The sequence below is a fragment of the Lissotriton vulgaris genome, chromosome 6, assembly GCF_964263255.1.
Source record: "Lissotriton vulgaris chromosome 6, aLisVul1.2, whole genome shotgun sequence".
Classification (NCBI taxonomy): Eukaryota; Metazoa; Chordata; class Amphibia; order Caudata; family Salamandridae; genus Lissotriton; species Lissotriton vulgaris.
In genome coordinates this window covers 645,978,018-645,998,353 of record NC_141694.1, presented here as the reverse complement: position 1 = coordinate 645,998,353, position 20,336 = coordinate 645,978,018, and positions in this window count along the sequence as shown.

Genomic DNA, 20,336 nt, shown 5'->3' with positions numbered 1-20,336 from the left:
GCCTTTTTTGCTGCTCCATATTCCTGGATTCATCATGGCTGCCAGACCATCCAGCAGTGAAGATGACTCCAATGATTTCATTGATGAAGAGCCTCCTCAGCCGAAGGTCAAAGAACATTTCATCTGGAAATTTTTTAAGTTTCCAGCAGACCAGAAGAAGGTGAATGCACCAAAAGTAGAGTGCAGGATCTGCAAACAGGTCCTGTCACGGGGTAACCCCCCAAAAAAATACTCTTTTGGCAACTTCACCATGATTCGCCATGTGGAGAGGAGGCACCCCCAGAATTTTGCCCGGGAAAGTGTCAGGGCTCTGGCACAAGAGGTTCCCAGAGATGGGGCCTCTACATCAACAGGAGGAGCAACTTCTTCTGGAAGAGAACAATCACAGGGGCAGGTAGCAAACATTCAACCTGCATTTAACCATGGGGTCGTCAGATGCAGATACTGCAATCAACTCCTCACCTATGGGGAGCAAAGTGTCCTGCTCATGGTTCGGGCATTGGAGAACCATCACTGCCCTTCCCACCCCTAATTTTTTTCTTTTCTTTTTGCTCCTGTTGAGCAGTTTCTATTCCCTGTTTTTGTTCCTGTTCAGTTAAAAGAAGAAAACCAAAAGTTCTTTTCAGAACTACCTCCAATTCTCATCAAAGAGCTATAATCTTAAAAAATGAAGAGTAAGTGAAATATAGTGCATTGATAATTGAAAGGAGAATGAGTAAGAAAGAACAGAAAGGTATGAGAGGTGAAAGGAAGTGAAGTAGGAGGAATGAAAGAAGGTGAGTGTTAGAAAAGAAAGTTATGACACAGTGAATAAACTGGAGGCCTCATTTCTGAAAAGTGACGCATCGCTACGTGAAAACAGCGATGCGTCACTTTTCTGGACGCACTCCTTATGACATTCCAGATATGTCATATTTAATATATGACTAATCAATTCGCAAGGAGTTACAGATATGTCAGTATTTCTGACATATCTGTAAACACAAAAGTAACGCATTGCAGGAGTGCGTCACAAAAGTGACGCAACTCCAGTAATGTGTCCTTTCACATGGAAAAAGCACCATGTGAAAGGTTTGCTTTGAAGCAGGCGCAAGATTTTGGCGCAACTGCATCCTAAAAGTGACGCACTGCGTCATTATTACCAAGCTTTTTGCAAGGAACACCCCCTCTGCATGCATTATACCTGACACTATTTTTTAAAAAGTGACGCATCTAGGTACATGGGTCACTTTTTAAAACTCTGCGCCATATTGTATCTGCATCAGGTATAATGTATGCAGAGGGGGCAATCCCTCGCAAAAAGCTTGGTAATAACGACGTACTGAAATCTATGAGATTTCTCTGCGTCACTTTTAGGATGCTGTTGCGTCAAAATCTTGCGCCGGCCTCGCATCACTTTTATGTTTACAGATATGTCAGAAATACTGACGTATCTGTAACTCCTTGCAACATGATTCGTCCTACATTAAATATGACACATCTGGAATGTCATAAGGACTGTGGACAGAAAAGTGACGCATCACACCAGCAGTGTAATAAAATGTGCCTCGTTGCACTATATTTAAAGGATGCAACAGCATCCTAAAAGTGACGCAGTGAAATCTCAAACATTTCACTGCGTCGCTATTACAAAGCTTTTAGTGGGGGAACACCCCCTCTGCATGCATTATACCTCACGCAGATATAATGTGGCGCTTGATTTTAAAAAGTGACCCATCTACCTAGATACCTCACTTTTTAAATATAACGCAACGAGGCACATTTTTTTACACCACTGGTGCGATGCGTCACTTTTCTGTGCGCACTCCTTATGACATTCCAAGTAACGCATTGCTGGAGTGCGTCACAAAAGTGACGCAACTCCAGTAATGTGTCCTTTCAAATGTGGAAAGCAGCATGTGAAAGGTCTTGCCTCAGTCTAACACCTGCTGTAAAGCAGGCACAAGATTTTGACGCAACAGCATCCTAAAACTGACGCAGTGAAATCTCAAAGATTTCACTGCGTCGCTATTACAAAGCTTTTTGCGGGAGAACACCCCCTCTGCATGCATTATACCTGATGCTATTTTTAAAAAGTGACGCATCTAGGTACATGGGTCACTTTTTAAAACTCTGCGCCACATTATATCTGCGTCAGGTATAATGTATGCAAAGGGGGCATTCCCCCGCAAAAAGCTTGGTAATAACGACGTACTGAAATCTATAAGATTTCTCTGCGTCACTTTTAGGATGCTGTTGCGTCAAAATCTTGCACCTGCCTCGCATCACTTTTATGTTTACAGATATGTCAGAAATACTGACGTATCTGTAACTCCTTGCAACATGATTCGTCATACATTAAATATGACACATCTGGAATGTCATAAGGAGTGCGCACAGAAAAGTGACGCATAACACCAGCAGTGTAATAAAATGTACCTCGTTGCACTATATTTAAAAAGTGACGCATCTAGATAGATGCGTCACTTTTTAAATATTGCATAACAATGCGTATTTTTTTACACCGCTGGTGCGTCACAAAAATTGACGCACAGGAAGCGCAAAACTAACAGCGCAAGGCCTTCATAAATATGGTCCTGGATTTTCCCCGTGCTTCGCCGGTGCGCGTACCATGCGCTTCCCCCGCGCAAAACGAAAAAAATGTTTTAATGCCCTGCAGGACCCTATTTTAGTCCCTACATCAAACCTAGGGGGTCAGAGGGGGTCTACTCTTCCCCCTTATGGTCATTTGCCCCTTTTTTTTTCAAACCCCTTGTGTCTCGATTTTACCGAGACACAAGATGGCGGCCGCTCCGCACTGTTTAGAATGTTTACAGACAACTGAGAGCCAATCAGCTTCCTGCGCGCAAGTCGCGTGTCGCGCCTGGAGCGCACTCCGGTGCGCGCACGGGAGAGCGCCTATAGATATATATATTTTTTTGAACCTAAATTACTCAAAATCCACTGGAGCACATATCTTGAGACATAGCAAAGGCACATCGGGCTACCAGTCCCTACAATTTTGCCAAGTTTCGTGGAAATCCATTCAGCCGTTCGGGCTAAAAGTGAAATCGACCGCCCTATGGAAATTAACATGGGGAAAATGCGTTTTGGGACCCCCCTTTTATCTCGGCCCCCGCTTAACGTATCCCCCCCAAACTTTCAGGGAAGGACCGGAACCCCGCGAGGCCATTTTCAGGAAATTTTCAGGCAGATTCGTCAACCGGCGCCAAAGTTATTCCAAATAGAATTTTGAGATTTAACATTGAAAAAAATCCTAACTATAACTACCTACTGGCGACCGCCAGTAGGTAATATATATATATATATATATATATATATATATATATATATATATATATATATATATATATATATAAATATTTAAGAAAACAGAAGACATTATATTGTTTTAATAACTAACAAAAAATTACGAAAACTAGTTTTAGGATATTAAAGTTGCAAAATATCACCCAATTTTTTTTCAAAATTACTGAAAAAACCATAGGTTTAATGAACATTATAATTCGAAATTAGCATTTAAAAAACCTTTGAAATCCACTGAAAAAAACATAGGTTTCAGGCATGTTATAGTTAGATATTAGCATTTAAAAAACCTTAGAAATTCACTGAAAAAAACATAGATTTCAGGGATGTTATAGTTAGTTGGACATTTCTCCCGTACAAAACCAATTCAATTCAATACATTGTGCTTTATGCTGACGACCGGCTCATATTTCTGGCAAACACAACTGATGCCCTTGATAGAGCGAAGAGTTTGCACTAGGATCTTGAAATGGTTTTGGGTCTCAAGGTGAATTGGGCAATGTCCTGTCTGTTCCCGAATGCCCCTTGGATGGGGGACCGTTGCACACTGGTGGAGTGCAATGGGAATATAGATGTTTGCTGTATCTTGGGACCCACATTTATCATAAACTGGCTGATTTGCTGGAGGGTAATGTGGGTAGAGCTATTCATAGTCTCTGGGGCAGCATGGATTTCTGGGAGACCCTGCCTCTATCGGTGGCGGGCCGAGTGGCCCTCCTTAAAATGGTGGCTCTCCCTCTGGTATTGTATTATTTTTCGAACTCTACCAGTCTGGATACCGCGTCAATTTTTAAACAACTACAATCACTGATCACCAGTTATCTTTGGGTGACTGGCAGGTGGCGGGTGGCACTGAAAATGCTAATGAGGCGAAAGCCGATGGAGGATTGGACCCTGATTTTCAGACTTACTATCTGTCATCCCAATTGCAGTGGATTGAACAAGCAGTGGCGTTGGAGTTTTGTGATCCGGCCGAGCGGGACGGAGGGCGGGTGTCAAGTCAGGTGCTGTCCCGTATTGTCTTATAGCAGCCATTGCGGCTACAGGGGCTCACTGATGAGCTCAGGATGTTTCAGCTTTGCTGGAATAGGAGTCAGCGGAGGGCGCGGAATAGACGTCCTTATGCCTCAGAGATCCCTTTAGCCATGTGTGAGGTACTCCTGCATGGTGGCGACTGGTGTGGGTTGGTTGGATGGGGAGAGAAGGACTCCACATGTTAGGTGATCTGTATGAAGATAACACCCTCCCCCCTTTTACTGCACTGCAGGACAGGTATGACCTTCCACGTGGGGATTTTATGCTTCATTTGGCCCTGATCTCGGCCTTCTAAAAGCGCTGGAGGGAAGGGTTATCCGAACCGCAGACTTCTATGGCATGTTAGCACATTGTAAAAGTGGCAGGGACCTTTAAGGCAGTTATTTGCTCGTATAGGCGTATGCCGCGCGAGGCGCTGACTCCGATGGGGCGCTGCAGCAGAAATGGGAGGAGGACTTAGGTAAAGAAATACCAGAGAAGGTGTAGGCTGAACTGGTCGAAAGGGCGTGGCAAAGTACTAGAAATGCCAGTTTCCAGCTGGTGCACTTTTTTATACTGCACAGGGCGTACCTCACCCCGGCAAAAATTAATGTGTATTTTGATATGGATACGGTGCGCTGTCTGCGCTGCAACACGGAGGGCGCAGATTTCTGCCATATGCTGTGGGACTGCCCCCAACTGGGGACGTATTGGGAGGAGGTGGTCTCCCTATTCTGTAATATTACTGAAAGGATATTAGAACCTGCTATGGGTCCCTGCTTGCTCCATTGGATCCCTCACAAATCCAAGACCAAGATTACTAGCAAATTCTTGGACTTTGGTCTTCTTCTGGCCAAATATGACATTACAGCGCATTGGAAGTCAAGACGGGGCCCCAGCATTCAGAGATGGAGGGTTGACCTCCTTAGATGGGCAGAATGTGAGGGCACAATTAGATTGCAGTTGGCTCGTACAGCGAACAGCGGCAAAGCTTTAGAGGCTGCAAGGGCTTGGGAGGCACTGGTGCTGTTACTGAAAGCACCAGAAGGGTTATTAGATGTGACCGTTGAGTCAAGTTCCCCGACTGTAACGCCTTGATGTGTATTGCTATTTAGCTTTTACACCTAGTTGAGTGTGCAGTGCATTCAGTTAATTATATCTATTACCAGCGCAGTGGTGTTCCTTGCTGTTTATTCACTAAGATCTGTTTTTGAAATTATCGTGCCCTATTCTGATGCTGTTACAATAATTTCTCTGGGAGAAATGCCGAGATGGGGGGAGGGTTAGAAGGGTGTGGGTTTAGGTTGTTTACCTGGATGTCTTTTAGATTGGTGACTCTGATTTAGTTCATCTGTTGCCTAGGTCTTATTGCTTATTGCTGCAATGTTGCTCCTTCAGTTATCTGCTTTTATCACAGAGCACTTCTTTTGGGGGCTATTTTACAATCCTCACATTTGTGAATATGTATTTTGCCTTTAACTGGAAATGATGATTGCTATGACTCAAGGGCCTTTACTGGCCTCTATATTCTGTGCGCATTTCAATGCTTTTGTTTGATAACCAATAAAATATATATATATTTTTTTAAATGGCTATTGCTGGTTCATTTTCAAGAATTGGTTCTCCTAGTGGATCTTGATTCAGTGGAGCAGAACTTTGACTGTCTTGAGAACGGTCTCTAGCAATCTCAGCTGCAATGTAGCTTCTTGTTCAATTTCTTCATTCAACATTTGTAGATGATTTAGAAAAACTGTGCATTCAATGCTATCTTTACATGCATTAAAAAATCTTGATAGAACTGAAAATCTCCAAGTAATCCCATTTCAGCATGCCAAGGCTTGAACAGTAGCACAAGTGATAATAGTAAAATTCCCTTTTATCTGGTGTTTTGCAACTGAATTTCCTGTGATTAATGAGATTTCCTTTGGAATGTTTTGCCAAACATCCATCACAGCAAATGTCTTCATATTTTTCTTCATTTATGTTCTCTGTAATATTTCTCTTCAAGCTGTAATATTGCAGTACTTCATAGAGACATATGTTTTCAAGATAGGGACTTCGTTTAGGATAGTACATATCCAACATGTTTGTTTTAACAATATCTGTGATTTCTTGTTCATTTAATGTTAAATATTCAATTTCTTGTACAGATTTCAATACTCAATTTTGTGTTGCAGCAAGACCTAAACTAACCCAAATGATTCCTCTTGACTTTGAATATAAACTTGCAGAGGTCAACCGATCTGAACATTCGTATAATCCAATCTCTCGATGGGACAGCTTCTTCACACTAAAGCTGTACAATTTGTTACTAAGAGTTTCTCTTGTGAAATTTCTTCCCACATTTCTTTCAATTCCGTCTTTTCAGATTTTGTTATGTATGGCGTAACATAGCGAGCAACAGCAATGGAATTATCTGCAACATACTGGATATTCATATTTGCATTCCATATCGACAAAAACACTGGATTGTAATCATTAATTTACTTTGAATGTTCACTTCTTTTTAAATTGTAAGTATTTTTAGGAGATTTTTGAGTTATAGTATGCCTCACTGCTAATATGAAACTGTTGACTCTTCCTTTAGAAATTACTGGACATGGAAATCCAAAACAACATTTTGTAGAAAACTTTTCTCATCGATGAGCTTGAAACCGTAAAACATGTTGTCTTAAGGTATTTTCTTCTCCTGTTTTTGGAATACCACATGTAACATAGTCTTCAATGAAAGATAAAACAGTCTCATCAGAATCAGTTCCAAATTTGGGTGCATCCTTGATCCATAAAAGTATATGTATATGAGGAGCACCATTAGCCTGGTACTCCTATCTCCAAAAGAAATCAATAACTTCTCCAAGAGGAAGGTTGTTTTTATTGCAGATAAAAGACATCATAGCTTGAAACCTATGATGAAAATATTTGCACACATTTACAGGATCCAAGAACACAGTTCTCCAGCTGTCTTGAATTTAATGTTTTTAATATTTGAATTTACTTCTCAAAGAAATTCAAGTAAATTGTCCCATGCGTATTCAGCACAGCTTAGCGTAACAAACCATGTAGTGGTTCCTAAGTTCCTTAACATACATGCAAGTTCTCCATGACGACGATACCAATACTCATTAGTACCACGTTGACACGCCATCAATTGAGATTCTAATCGATCGTCTCTCTGTTGTACTTTGTCCATGAATTCCTTTGCAGAAACATTTTGAAGATGACTTCCTGTTTTTAATATGTGGTTCACTGCATATGAAAGTCCAGACAAGTCACTTTCAAATGAAATATGAAATATATATGGAATACATTGTCAAAATCTTGGATCTTCTGAGTACAATCTTGTTTTAAAACCCTATATCATCACAATTATTTTTTACATCTGATACTTAGCCATGCACAAGAGCAGTGTTTAAGTCACTAAAAATTATTGCAGAACTTTTTACATAGTACAATCTTCTTACTAACTTCCGCATTGCAGAGTGATGTACTGCTAACATTTTCAAATGATGAAATACACTTTTACACACTTTTCAGGAAAGACAAGCCAATCAAGATAGTAGCTAGAATGATCTAGTTCTTGCAACATCTTAATCTTTTGTTTAGTACTTTTTTTACTATATGCTCATAAGAAATTTCATAAAATATCAATAGACTCCTGTCGTATACTACAAATACTACTACAATCCCAAGTTTACACTGGGGCTTTAGAAAATCTCCCTAGAACTTCAACAGCTATTGCTTTTTCAACATTTCTAGTAACCTTTTTTTTTTCATTTACTCAACCTTTCTTCACTTCATAAGCACTACCATTGGTATCAACTGTATGAATATGTATTGTTTTGAAAATACCTCTCTTCATTAAAAAAAGGCTCTGTGCTTCCATTCACCCAAAAATTCTTTACAAAAGTTAGTTCTGTTAATTAGTCTCTTCTTTTTATTTTTGTCCTTCATAGAATGTGTTGGTTAATCTAATGTTCGCATTCTGTTTAAAACTAAAAAAACAATTCTCTTTTTATTTCTAAAGCCTTTTTGACTTTAGTTTCAATCAGTTTTTTCTTTTCATAAAATGCAGATTTCCTTTTATATTTCTTGCCATTTTCAATAATTTTTGTAGTACTCTACTTTTATACATACGTTTCCTTATATCATAAAATTGATTCATCCTTCTTTTAGCATAGTTTGTTTTATCAGAACGTGATTTGCCATTAATTTGTCATTTTTGCATTTCATCCTTCTTTGTTCTAAAGGTATTCTTTCTTGTCAAAACCCTTTCTTGTCTTGAAAGTCTTTAAAAAAATGTTTTATTGTCTTACCACAATACTTTTTCTTTTTTCCCACATGTTGTACTTCATCTAATTCCTGCTGTTGTCTTTACTTTAAATAGGATTGTTTCTTTTCTTGTTTTCTCTTTTCCGTTTATTTTGTCATGGTTAGTCTTTCTTAATAATAATGAAGAATATCTGAAAAAAGAAAATTTTAAATTAATTTATTATAATTAAAATAATTATATCGAAAAATACTAATCTATTACTAAAGAAACACCTTCTATTTAAATGCTATGAAGGATAATGTCTGGGGATTTACATGACTACATAGCAAGTGACTGGGAAATTTTGTAATTGTATGGGTACTTCTTGGATAATTGCAGCATTACTGCGGTAGAGTCTGACTAACTAAAAGACTCCAAATGTAGTGACAGGATAATTCCATAACAGCGTAACTACTGTCTGGGTGATTACAAGAGTAGAAAGATTGTACCTCCGTGATTGAAGGAGTGCAACAGTAGTGCCTGGGTGAATATATAACTGCACACGTTATAACTTAGTGATTGCATAAGTGCACAGATAATGCCTAATTGATTGCATCTGTGCAAGAGCAATGGCTGAGTGATTAGACCAGTGCATATGTTGTGCCTTCATCATTGTAAGAGTAGATGGCGAGCACTAGGGTGTTGTTATAAGTTTATGACAGTTGGGCCTAGCCAAATATAAAGCTGCACACTATTACAGGTCTGAACTATAAGTGTCCCCACATTGTTAAAAGCACACATACATATGTGCTTACCTTCCCAAATCATCATGATATCTAAAAGAAATATATATTCAATATTTCTGAAATATAGGAAAACTTAGAAACTGAGACATGTACTACATCTGTCTGAGTGATTCCAAAACTCAGTAGGTAGTGCTTGGGTGATTGTAGGAAAGCAAGGGTAGTCACTGGATTTTTGTAGGAGAATATAGATAGTGACTAGCTAATTGCCTGAGTGCATACATACACATTCACTGCATGCTTAAGTGTATAAATAGCACCTGAAGGGATCAATGAGTCATTGAGTACTACCTAGGTAAATAGACGAATGCAAGAGTGGGGCATGTGTGATTCTACGACTGTAACACTGGTGTGTAGGTTATTACATGACTGCATAGGTACAGCCTACTTGCTTACATGACTGTCGGGAAAGTAAATTACTAGACCCTGGATAATGACAGGCTAATTTCTGAAGGATTACTGAAGTACATAGCAAGTGAGTGGATGATTTTATAAGTTCATGAGTACCACCTGGATGCTTAGTGTACTATTAAAATGGTGCCTCACTGATTACAGGTGTGCAAAGGTAGTGACTGGGTGTTTTTAAAACTACCTGAGTAATGATTGACTGATTCAATAGGTACGTAAAAAGTGCTTATGTGATTGAAAGAGAAGAAAGGGATTAAAGGAGTACATGGGGAACACCTAGCCGATTGCATAACTGCAGGGATAATGCTTGGGAATTTAAATGACTACATAGCAAGTGACTGGGAGATTTTGTAAGTGCATGGGTACTTCTTGGATAATTGCAGGACTACTGAGGTAGAGCCTGACTAACTAAAAGACTCCAAAAGTAGTGACAGGATGATTTCATAACAGCATAACTACTGTCTCAGTGATTTGAACAGTACAAAGATACTGCCTCTGTGATTGAAGAAGTGTAACAGTAATACATGGGTGATTATATAATTGCATGAGTTATACCTTAGTGATTGCATAAGTGCACAGATAGTGCCTAAATGATTGCATCTGTGCAAGAGCAATGGGTGAGTTATTAGAGCACTGCATATATTGTACCTGCATCATTGCAAGACTGCATGGCGAGTACTTGGGTGTTGTTATAAGTGCATAACAGTTAGGCCAAGCCAAATATAAAGTTGCATACTATTACATGACTCAACTATAAGTGTCCCCTTATAGTTGAAAGCACACATACATATGAGTCTACCTTCACAAATCATCATGATATGTAAAAGAAATATATATTCAATATTCTTTAAATATAGAAAAACCTAGAAACTGATTCATGTACTACGTCTGCCTGAGTTATTCTAAAACTCTGTATGTAGTGCTTGGGTGATTGTATGAGACCAGGGTAGTGACTGGATTTTTGTAGGAGAACATAGATACTGACTAGCTAATTGCCTCAGTGCATACATACACATTCACCACATGTTTAAGTGTATAAATAGCACCTGAAGGGATCAATGAGTCATTGAGTACTACACAGGTAAATAGACGAATGCCAGAGAAGGAAATGGGTGATTCTACGATTGCAACACTGGTGTGTAGGTTACTACATGACTACATTGGTACAGCCTACATGATTACATGACTGTAGGAAAGTAAATGACTAGACTCTGGATAACGACAAGCTTTCAAGGCTAATTTCTGGAGGATTACTGAAGTACATAGCAAGTGAGTTGATGATTTTATAAGTTCAAGAGTACCGCCTGGATGCTTAGTGAACTTTCAAGATGGTACCTCACCAATTACAGGAGTGCCAAGTTAGTGACTGGGTGTTTTTAAAACTACAGGAGTAATTATTGACTGATTCCATAAGTACAAAAAAAGTGCATATGTGTTTGAAAGAGAAGGGATTAAAGGAGTACATGGGTAACAACTAGCCGATTGCATAACTGCAGGGATAATATCTGGGAATTTAAATGACTACATAGCAAGTGACTGCAAGATTTTGTAAGTGCAAGGGTACTTCTTGGATAATTGCAGGACTACTGAGGTAGAGCCTGACTAACTAAAAGACTCCAAAAGTAGTGACAGTATGATTTCATAACAGCATAACTACTGACCTAGTAATTTCAAGAGTACAAAGATACTGCCTCCGTGATTGATGAAGTGTACCAGTAATACATGGGTGATTATATAATTGCATGAGTTATACCTTAATTATTGCATAAGTGCACAGATATTGCCTAAATGATTGCATCTGTGCAAGAGCAATGGCTGAGTGATTAGAGCTCTGCATATATTGTGCCCGCATCATTGTAAGACTGCATGGCGAGTACTTGGGTGCTGTTATAAGTGCATAACAGTTAGGCCAAGCCAAATATAAAGTTGCACACTATTACATGACTCAACTATATGTGTCCCCATATTGTTGAAAGCACACATACATATGTGTCTACCTTCACAAATCATCATGCTATGTAAAATAAATATATATTCAATATTTTTTAAATATGGGAAAACCTAGAAACTGATTCATGAACTACGTCGGCCTGAGTGATTCTAAAACTACGTAGGTAGTGCTTGGGTGATTGTATGAGAGCAAGGGTAGTGACTGGGTGTTTGTAGGAGAACATGGATACTGACTAGCTAATTGCCTCAGTGTATACATACACATTAACTGCATGGTTAAGTGTATAAATAGTACCTAAAGGGATCAATGAGTCATTGACTACTGCCTATGTAAATAGAAGAATGCAAGAGAAGGGCATGGGTGATTCTATGACTGCAAGGGTAGTGTGTAGGTTATTACATGACTGCATAGGTACAGCCTGCATGATTGCAGAACTGTAGGAAAAGTAAATTACTAGACTCTGGATAACGACATGCTTACAAGGGTAATTTCTGGAGGATTACTGAAGTACATAGCAAGTGAGTGGATGATTTTATAAATTCATGAGTACTGCCTGGATGCTTAGTGAATTATTAAGATGGTGCCTCACCAATTACAGGAGTGCAAAGGTAGTGACTGGGAGTTTTTAAAACTACATGAGTAATTATTGACTGATTCCATAAGTACATGAAAAGTGCATATGTGATTGAAATTGAAGAAAGGGAGTAAAGGAGTACATGGGTAACACCTTAGCGATTGCACAACTGCAGGAATAATAATCTGGAGATTTACATGCCTACATAGCAAGTGACTGAGGTATTTTGTAAGTGCATGGGTACTTCTTGGATAATTGCAGGACTACTGAGTTAGAGCCTGACTAACTAAAAGACTCCAAAAGCAGTGACAGGATGCTTTCATAACAGCATAACTACTATCTGGGCGATTACAAGAATAGAAAGCTACTGCCTCCATGATTGAAGCAGTGTAAGAATAATACATGGGTGATTATATAACTGCATGAGTTATACCTTAGTGATTGCATAAGTGCATAGATAATGCCAAATTCATTGCATCTGTGCAGGAGCAATGGCTGAGTGATTAGACTAGTGCATATGTTATACCTTCATCATTGTAAGAGTGGATGGCGAGCACTTGGGTGTTGTTATAAGTTTATGACTGTTGGGTCTGGCCAAATATAAAGCTGCATGACTACATAGCAAATGACTACATAGCCAGTGACTGGGAGATTTTGTAAGTGTGTGGGTACTTCTTGGATAATTGCAGGACTACTGAGGTAGAGCCTGACTAACAAAAAGTCTCCAAAAGTAGTGACCGGATGATTTCATAACAGCATAACTACTGTCTCAGTGATTAAAAGGGGGAACAGTGTTTACAACGCAACTTTTACAACACAGTACCTTTACGACGCAACCATTACAACGCAAGTCATTACAACGACTTGCGCTGGGGGGCGCTCTAGGATAGGGAATAGTTTTAATTTACTATCCAACACCTTCCCTACTATCCACGGGGACTGGAGTTGGAATAGTAAATTAAACTATTCACTATCCAGCGCCCCCCAACGCAAGTTGTTGTAATGACTTGCGTTGTAAAAGTTGCGTCGTAAAGGCATGCGTTGTAAAAGCATGCGTTGTAACGACGTACATCCGATTTGAAGAGTACAAAGATACTGCCTCCTTGATTGAATGAGTGCAACAGTAATACATGGCTGATTATATAATTTCATGAGTTATACCTTAGTGATTGCATAAGTGCATAGATAGTGCCTAAATGATTGCATCTGTGCAATCATTCTGCACCCTTCTTCCCTCTTTCTGTACCTCTCTTGCCTTTTTCTGTATCCCTCTTCAGTCTTTCTGCACCCTTTTTGCCTCTTTCTGAGTCTCTGTTAGTTCTTTCTGCACTTCTCTTCCTTCTTTCTGCACCTCTCTTGCTTCTTTATGCACCTCACTTGCCTCTTTCAGCACCTCTATTGCTTTTTTCGGCAGATCTCTTGTCTCTTTCTGCACTTCACTTGCTTCTTTCTAAACCTCTGTTGCTTCTTTCAGCAAGTCTCTTGCCTCCTTCTGTACTTCTCTTCCTTCTTTTTGTACCCCTCCTGCCTCTTTCTAGACATCTCTTGCCTATTTGTACCACTCTTGTCTCTTTGTATGCACTTCTGTTGGTTCGTTCTGCACTGCTCTTTTTTCTTTCTGCACATCACCTGCTTCTTTCTGTACTTTTCTTGCTTCTTTCTGCACCTCTGTTGCTTCTTTCAGCATTTCTCTTGCCTATTTCTGTATTTCTCTTCCTTTTTGCTGCACCCCTCTTGCCTCTTTCTGTAGTACTCTTGCCTCTGTGCACCCCCTACCTTTTTCTGCACCCTTTTTGAACATCTGTTGGTTCTTTCTAAGTCAGTCATTCAAATTCACTTTATTCAGGTAATTAAAACCATAAAAGCATACTCCAGAAAACACAGTTAAAACATTTTCAAACATATTACAAAATCACCTTCATCACAGAATACCAATGGCAAGATCTAATTAATCAATATACACAAATAAATTCAGGAGATTTCTAAAAGGAATACTTAATATTAACAATTCTTCCTTTTCTCCTCAATCTGACAGCTGCGTTTAAAAAGCTAGCTATATTAAAAATTTATCAAACGTTGTTCAACATTTGTTAATATATAAAAGCCGGTCGAGCCTGGGTAAAACCTTTGCCTTTTAAAATGGTAATATGAACCGGTTTCGGATGTGCAAAAAATGGTCAAAAAATGATACAAAGTGCATTGAGTCCTCGGTGGAAAATTATCCAAAGTACATACATTCAAATCCTCCAGCTTTTTCCATCCCATTGGTTCAGCAAAGAGCAAATGAAATTGATTCAATCTGAATCGCACCAGAAGAAAACGATGATGCTGATTTGTTACTATAGTTAAATTTGGCTCAATGGTTTGTGATGTGCATAACAACTGGTGTGCCCATGCAAGGGGTTTCCTTAATTCCTTAGACTCTCAATTGATTTGTGATAACTGCACATACAAGCTTTTAACCCAGAGCATTTCCACCTTTAGGAGTTGCTCCGGGGAACTAAATAGCTCAGGTCTCCCCAAATAAGATGCAATCCCTTTTACATAATTTAACCACAGGATACTGCTGGCTAAATCAAGAGTTAAACAATCGCGAATAATTTCGCGGCTCATCTTAAGCTCCAGGTTTGTCCAAATACCTATCCATTTAAGTAAAGGAGCCATTCCTATGATGTCTGATATAAAACCTATACCCATTTCTTGATTTATGATGTAAGTAGATGTTGATGGCGGTACGGATAGCAAATTTCTTAGAAATTTATTTTCCACTATTTGGACAACACCGGCATCTCTGTATCCCTAGAGATCAGAACCATAGCTAGATTTAGCAAGGCATTTAGCCCTGCAGATATTTAACATAGCATGTATAGATTCCAATCCCAATCTGCGGGCAATATCTAGGACTGCAATGGTTGATCTGGCCATTACGTTTCTTTTGGCTTTCATTTGTGGGGTCCATGTGCCCTTTTCATCAAATAACACTCCTAAATATAAAAATGACACCACCCGTGTTAGTTCTTTCCCTTCACAGTAATGAGTCTTACATTTCTTAGGCTTTACACCCATAATCATAATCTTGGACTTAGAGAAATTAACATCTAAGTCTAAAGACTTCATAAAAATGTCAAAGGTTGTTAAATGATGCTGTAGGCTGTTGGCCATTCTGCCTAATAAGGCAGCATCATCCATGAGAGCCGGAATTAATCGCTCTCCTTAACGGTGAATGTCCAAACTAGCACCCGATAAAACTGATTTAAGGTTAATATATGTAGGATGAATAAAAGTGGGGCTAAAATGCAACCCTGGCTTACTCCTTTGATAATATGGATGCTGTGTTTTAGGTTGTCTTTTTGGTCAAATCTCACTGTGGCTCTAAGATCTTGATGCAGATCCGCCAAAAAGTTTACAATATTTTCATCCAATCCTATCTTCAGTAGCAGATACCATAACTTGGATCTATTAACACGGTCAAAAGCCGATATAAGGTCCATAAATGCCAAATGGAGTGAGCCCTTCTTCGCAATTGTGTATTTCCTAGATAATAGAAGCAAATTTAGGCACTGGTCCGTAGTACCTGTCCCTTTCCTAAATCCATATTGTAGATTTGAGAGGATGTTAGCGTCATTCAGCCACTCTGTGAGTTTGAACAAAACCACTCTGCCTAAAACCTTCACTGCTGAGTCTATCAAAGAAACTGGCCTATAGTAATGCGGGTCACTTCTGTTCCCCTTTTTAAAGACGGTATTATTACTGATTGTGACCAGGATTGTGATAAACCAACTTCACAGGCTTTATTGAAAACATTGGCTAGCAATTTAGACCAGAGGAGTATATTGGTTATATAAAGGTCGGCAGGAACCCCGTCGGGGCCTTTATTTCTTGACATTTGGGCTATGGCCACCGCTATTTCCTTATCTGTAAAAGTTAAGGAATATTTCTTGCCTACATAGGTGGGACTCCTAGGTTCGATATCACCCTGGTCCCCATATATGACCTTAAAATGATTGAACCAATCCTCTTCAGGGATATTACATTCCAGTAAACTGTCTGTATTATCAGAGAAGAATGGTCTGTTTACAACATTCCAGAACTTAGCTGTTCTTTATCACATCGGTTGATATTAATTCATTAAAAGCATCATTTTTAATATCCCACTCACGGGTGTTTATTGCCAACTTATAATCTTTCCTGCAGGCAGCTATCAGACTCTTATCTTGTGGTCTGTTTTTTAAAGCAACCATTAATTTTTGATGCGCCACTGAACACCTATGGTCAAACCACCTATCCTCTATTTGGGTATTCCTTACGGGTATACGAAAGGTCTTTTGCTACCTGTATGCAAATGTTACCATAGGTAGTTAAAATCCCATTTTCTCTAACCCCACTGTCACAACATAGCTTCATTTCTGGCCCTACTTTGATGACTAAATCATTACAGAAATCTTCCGGGATGACCATAAAGCATTTCTATGGCCCTGATCTGTGTTTTTAATTACTGCTGTCGGCGCACATTTATTGACTTCCGAATTAAGGCCAATACCTCCTCCCCATATCAAATGTATGGGATTGTGGTCACTAAATTGTGGCCACATAGCAGTATAGTTACTGCCCTTAACATATAGTTCAAGGGCAGTATTTATAAAAATATAGTCAATGGTCGTATGGTTTCCCCTTCCTTTAAAGGATGGAATAACGTCCATATCACATCGATTAGTTGGATATGAAAGATCCAGATATGCTATGGTTTGCTACAGAAATTCACCATGGCCCTAAACTATCAGAAACACAACAGTTCTTATAACATAAATGTAGATTAAAATACCCTAAAATGACAACTGAATAAGGTGTAGGTTTATTCTCCTTATAACCCTCTAAGTGGGTTTTAAGGCTAGACAAGTGTTCAATGACTGTATTTCTATCAAATGAATTAGGAAAATTAACAATTAAAACTTTGATTGAGTTTACAGGTATAATTTCAACAACTAGACAGTTTGCTAATCCTGTTTTTAGTTTACTATGACTCCCTGTAACCGTTAAAGTGGTCAAAGTGATCAAACCCCCTTTCGGCCTTCCCATAACAGATGGTCTAGCAGCTACAGTGATGCGGCAATCCTTCAGCGCATTCTTTCTCAATATCTATTACTTCTTTCTGCACTTTTCTTTGTCTTTCTGGACTTCGATTGCCTCTTTCTGCATTTCTCTTACTGCTTTCTGCACCTTTGTCCCTCTTTCTTCACATGTCCTACCTCTGTAGGCATAGTTAAAAATTATCATTAAAAAAAAACATAAAAATTAATTGAGAGAACCATAAGTTTCAGGGACGTTATGGTTAGAAATGATCATTTAAAAAACCTATGAAATTCACTGAAAAGACTATAGGTTTCAGGGACGTTATAGTTAGTAATTATCATTTAAAAAACCTTTGAAATTCACAGAAAAAACATAGGTTTCAAGGACGTTATAGTTATAAATTAGCATTTAATAAAACATAAAAATTCACTGAAAAAAAACATACGTTTCTGGGTCGTTATAGTGAGTTGGACATTTCACTCGTTCAAAATCAGGAAAATGTGTCCGTTATAGTTAGTTGAGCTAACTATAACTTGCGCCCCCACAATGCACTGCTGATGATGCCACATATTACATCATTCATGACATGGTCAGTGACATCACTAATGGTAGGGGAGGTCCCAAACGTTCTTTTCCCAATGCAATTTCCTATATGAACTTTGGAACATATGACGGCAAAAATAGCTGGACAGAATCACACTTTGGGGCTCATTAGGATAGCAGATTTTTCGCATCCTCTGGGCTGGCGGAAGCCACCGCCGGCCCGGAGGATGCGGAAAATCCGCTGCGGACCCACCAAAGACCCACCGCCACATTAGGATGGCTGGTGGGTCCTGGTTGCAGTTCGCTGCTTTTCCGCCGTGGTTGGCTTACAACTGCGGCGGAAAAGCTCTAATATGGTGGCGGTGTCTCTCAGACACCACCAGCCATATTAGGATGGGTTTTAAACAATGCTTTTCTACGGCGGGTTTTCCGCCGTGGAAAAGCATGTGGAACTTTACTGCAGGGGCCTGTTGCGGGCCCCCTGGGTGAAGGGGGGGTGGGGGGGTGCACATGGGGGGTACCTATGGTACCCCCCTGCATTTGTATGCAGAAATAGGCAGGCACCGCACGGTGCCTGCCGCTTTCTGCATACAAATGCAATGTATGCATTTTTACCATTGCAGCGGGTGCTGCTTCAAGCCGCACCCGCCGCAATGGTAAAAATAGATGATGTGACCGCCAGGGTGGTGGTCACATCCTAATTTCACAGAAGGGTACTCCGCAGGCCATGCGGAGGTTCCCTCCTACTCTGGGGTCGCGGACAGACGCAAGTCCGTCCGCGATCCTAATGGGCCCCTAAATTTGATAGGAAACCTTGACCCCATCACCCTTGTGGGTGAAGGGGGCTAGGGGGTGTAAAAAATACTAATGTTTTGTAGGAATCAGTGAGATGTTGTGTGCCTGTGGTTGTGGTGGCTGCCTGTGGGGGTTGGCACAAGACCTGGCAGCATGCCAGGTCTTGCGGCCAGCCACCTGCCGTGCATGGGCGAAGGCTGTGTGTGGTGGGGTTAGCATATTTATGTAAGGGAATAAGATCGTACTTCATGTTGAAAAAAAGCCACGAGAAATTCACAGAAAAAAATCAAAGATTAAATTAACTTTATAGTTACATTGATTTCTTATTTTATATTAAATAAAATCACTGAAATTCACTAAAAACCAAGGTTAAAGTGACATTATAGTTAGGTGAAAATGTCAGATAATATATAATATTTTTTTTATATTTCTTTTTATTGAAAAACAAAGCAAGGCAACAACAAAATACAAAAGTGCATAGACTGTACGAGGGCGGAACGACATTTCAGTGGACATTACAATAAGCAACACACTGATGGGGAAAGGGGGGAGGAGAAGAGGGTGCAGCAATAACATTAAAGCAATCAAGAACTAATAAGGGGTCAGGGGGAAAGTGGGACGTCAAGGACTGCAGTCGCTGGTGGTACACATATGTCCCCTCTATATCGATTCCAGGGACCCCAAACTTTATGCCATTTCCGAGGGCGACCCCGAGACAATTATACGGTTTTTTCCCTGAACATGCACCAATCCATGGTTTTCATCCACACCTCAAGAGTAGGAGGCCTCCGGGACCCCCACAACTGTGCAATATTCCGTTTGGCGATCATGGCCCCTAGAGTCACCCATTGGGTCTGTGCCACATTATGATCCGTGGGCTCCCAAACATTCAACAGGCAGCGCCTGGCCTCTGGCAAGAGTGCCACTCCTGTGACCTCCTGCATCACCTCGTGGATCTTACTCCAATAGTCAGTGACTTCACAACACTCCCAGATGATGTGGAGGAACGTCCCCAACTGTCCACAACCCAGTTGACACAGACCCTCCTCTGAAAAACCCATCCGGACCAGACGGGGACCCGTGACATAGACCCTATGCAATATCTTGAGCTGAACTAATCTGAGTCGTGCCGGAATCGCGGCCTCCTTCGGTGAGCAGATCGCCGATTGCCAGTCTTCATCATCAAGCTCAAGGCCGTCACGGGTCCACTGATCTCATAATTCCAACAGAAGGTCCGCCCTGTGGTTAATCAGTTTTTTATATACCAGGGAGATGGTACTATCTGGCATATGGCCATCTAACACACGGTCCTCCAACGGGGTAGATTCCGGTAGAAGACTGACATCAATGCATGACAGACCTGAGCATAGCGGAAGTACTCCGTCCCTCCCAATTCAAACTCAGTCTGCAAGGCCGCAAACGATTTCACCTGTCCCTTAACCCAGAGATCTCCCACCCTAGAGATGCCAATGAGATCCCACTTGTCGAACCCCTTAGTGTTCCACAGTTTACTAAACCTATCAGAGCCAAAAAGTGGGGTCGCCAAGGTCAAACGAGCCTTCCACCCTAACGAGCTAGTAGCGTCTTGCCAGATCCGTACGGCAGTTCTCGTCGGCCCCGGCA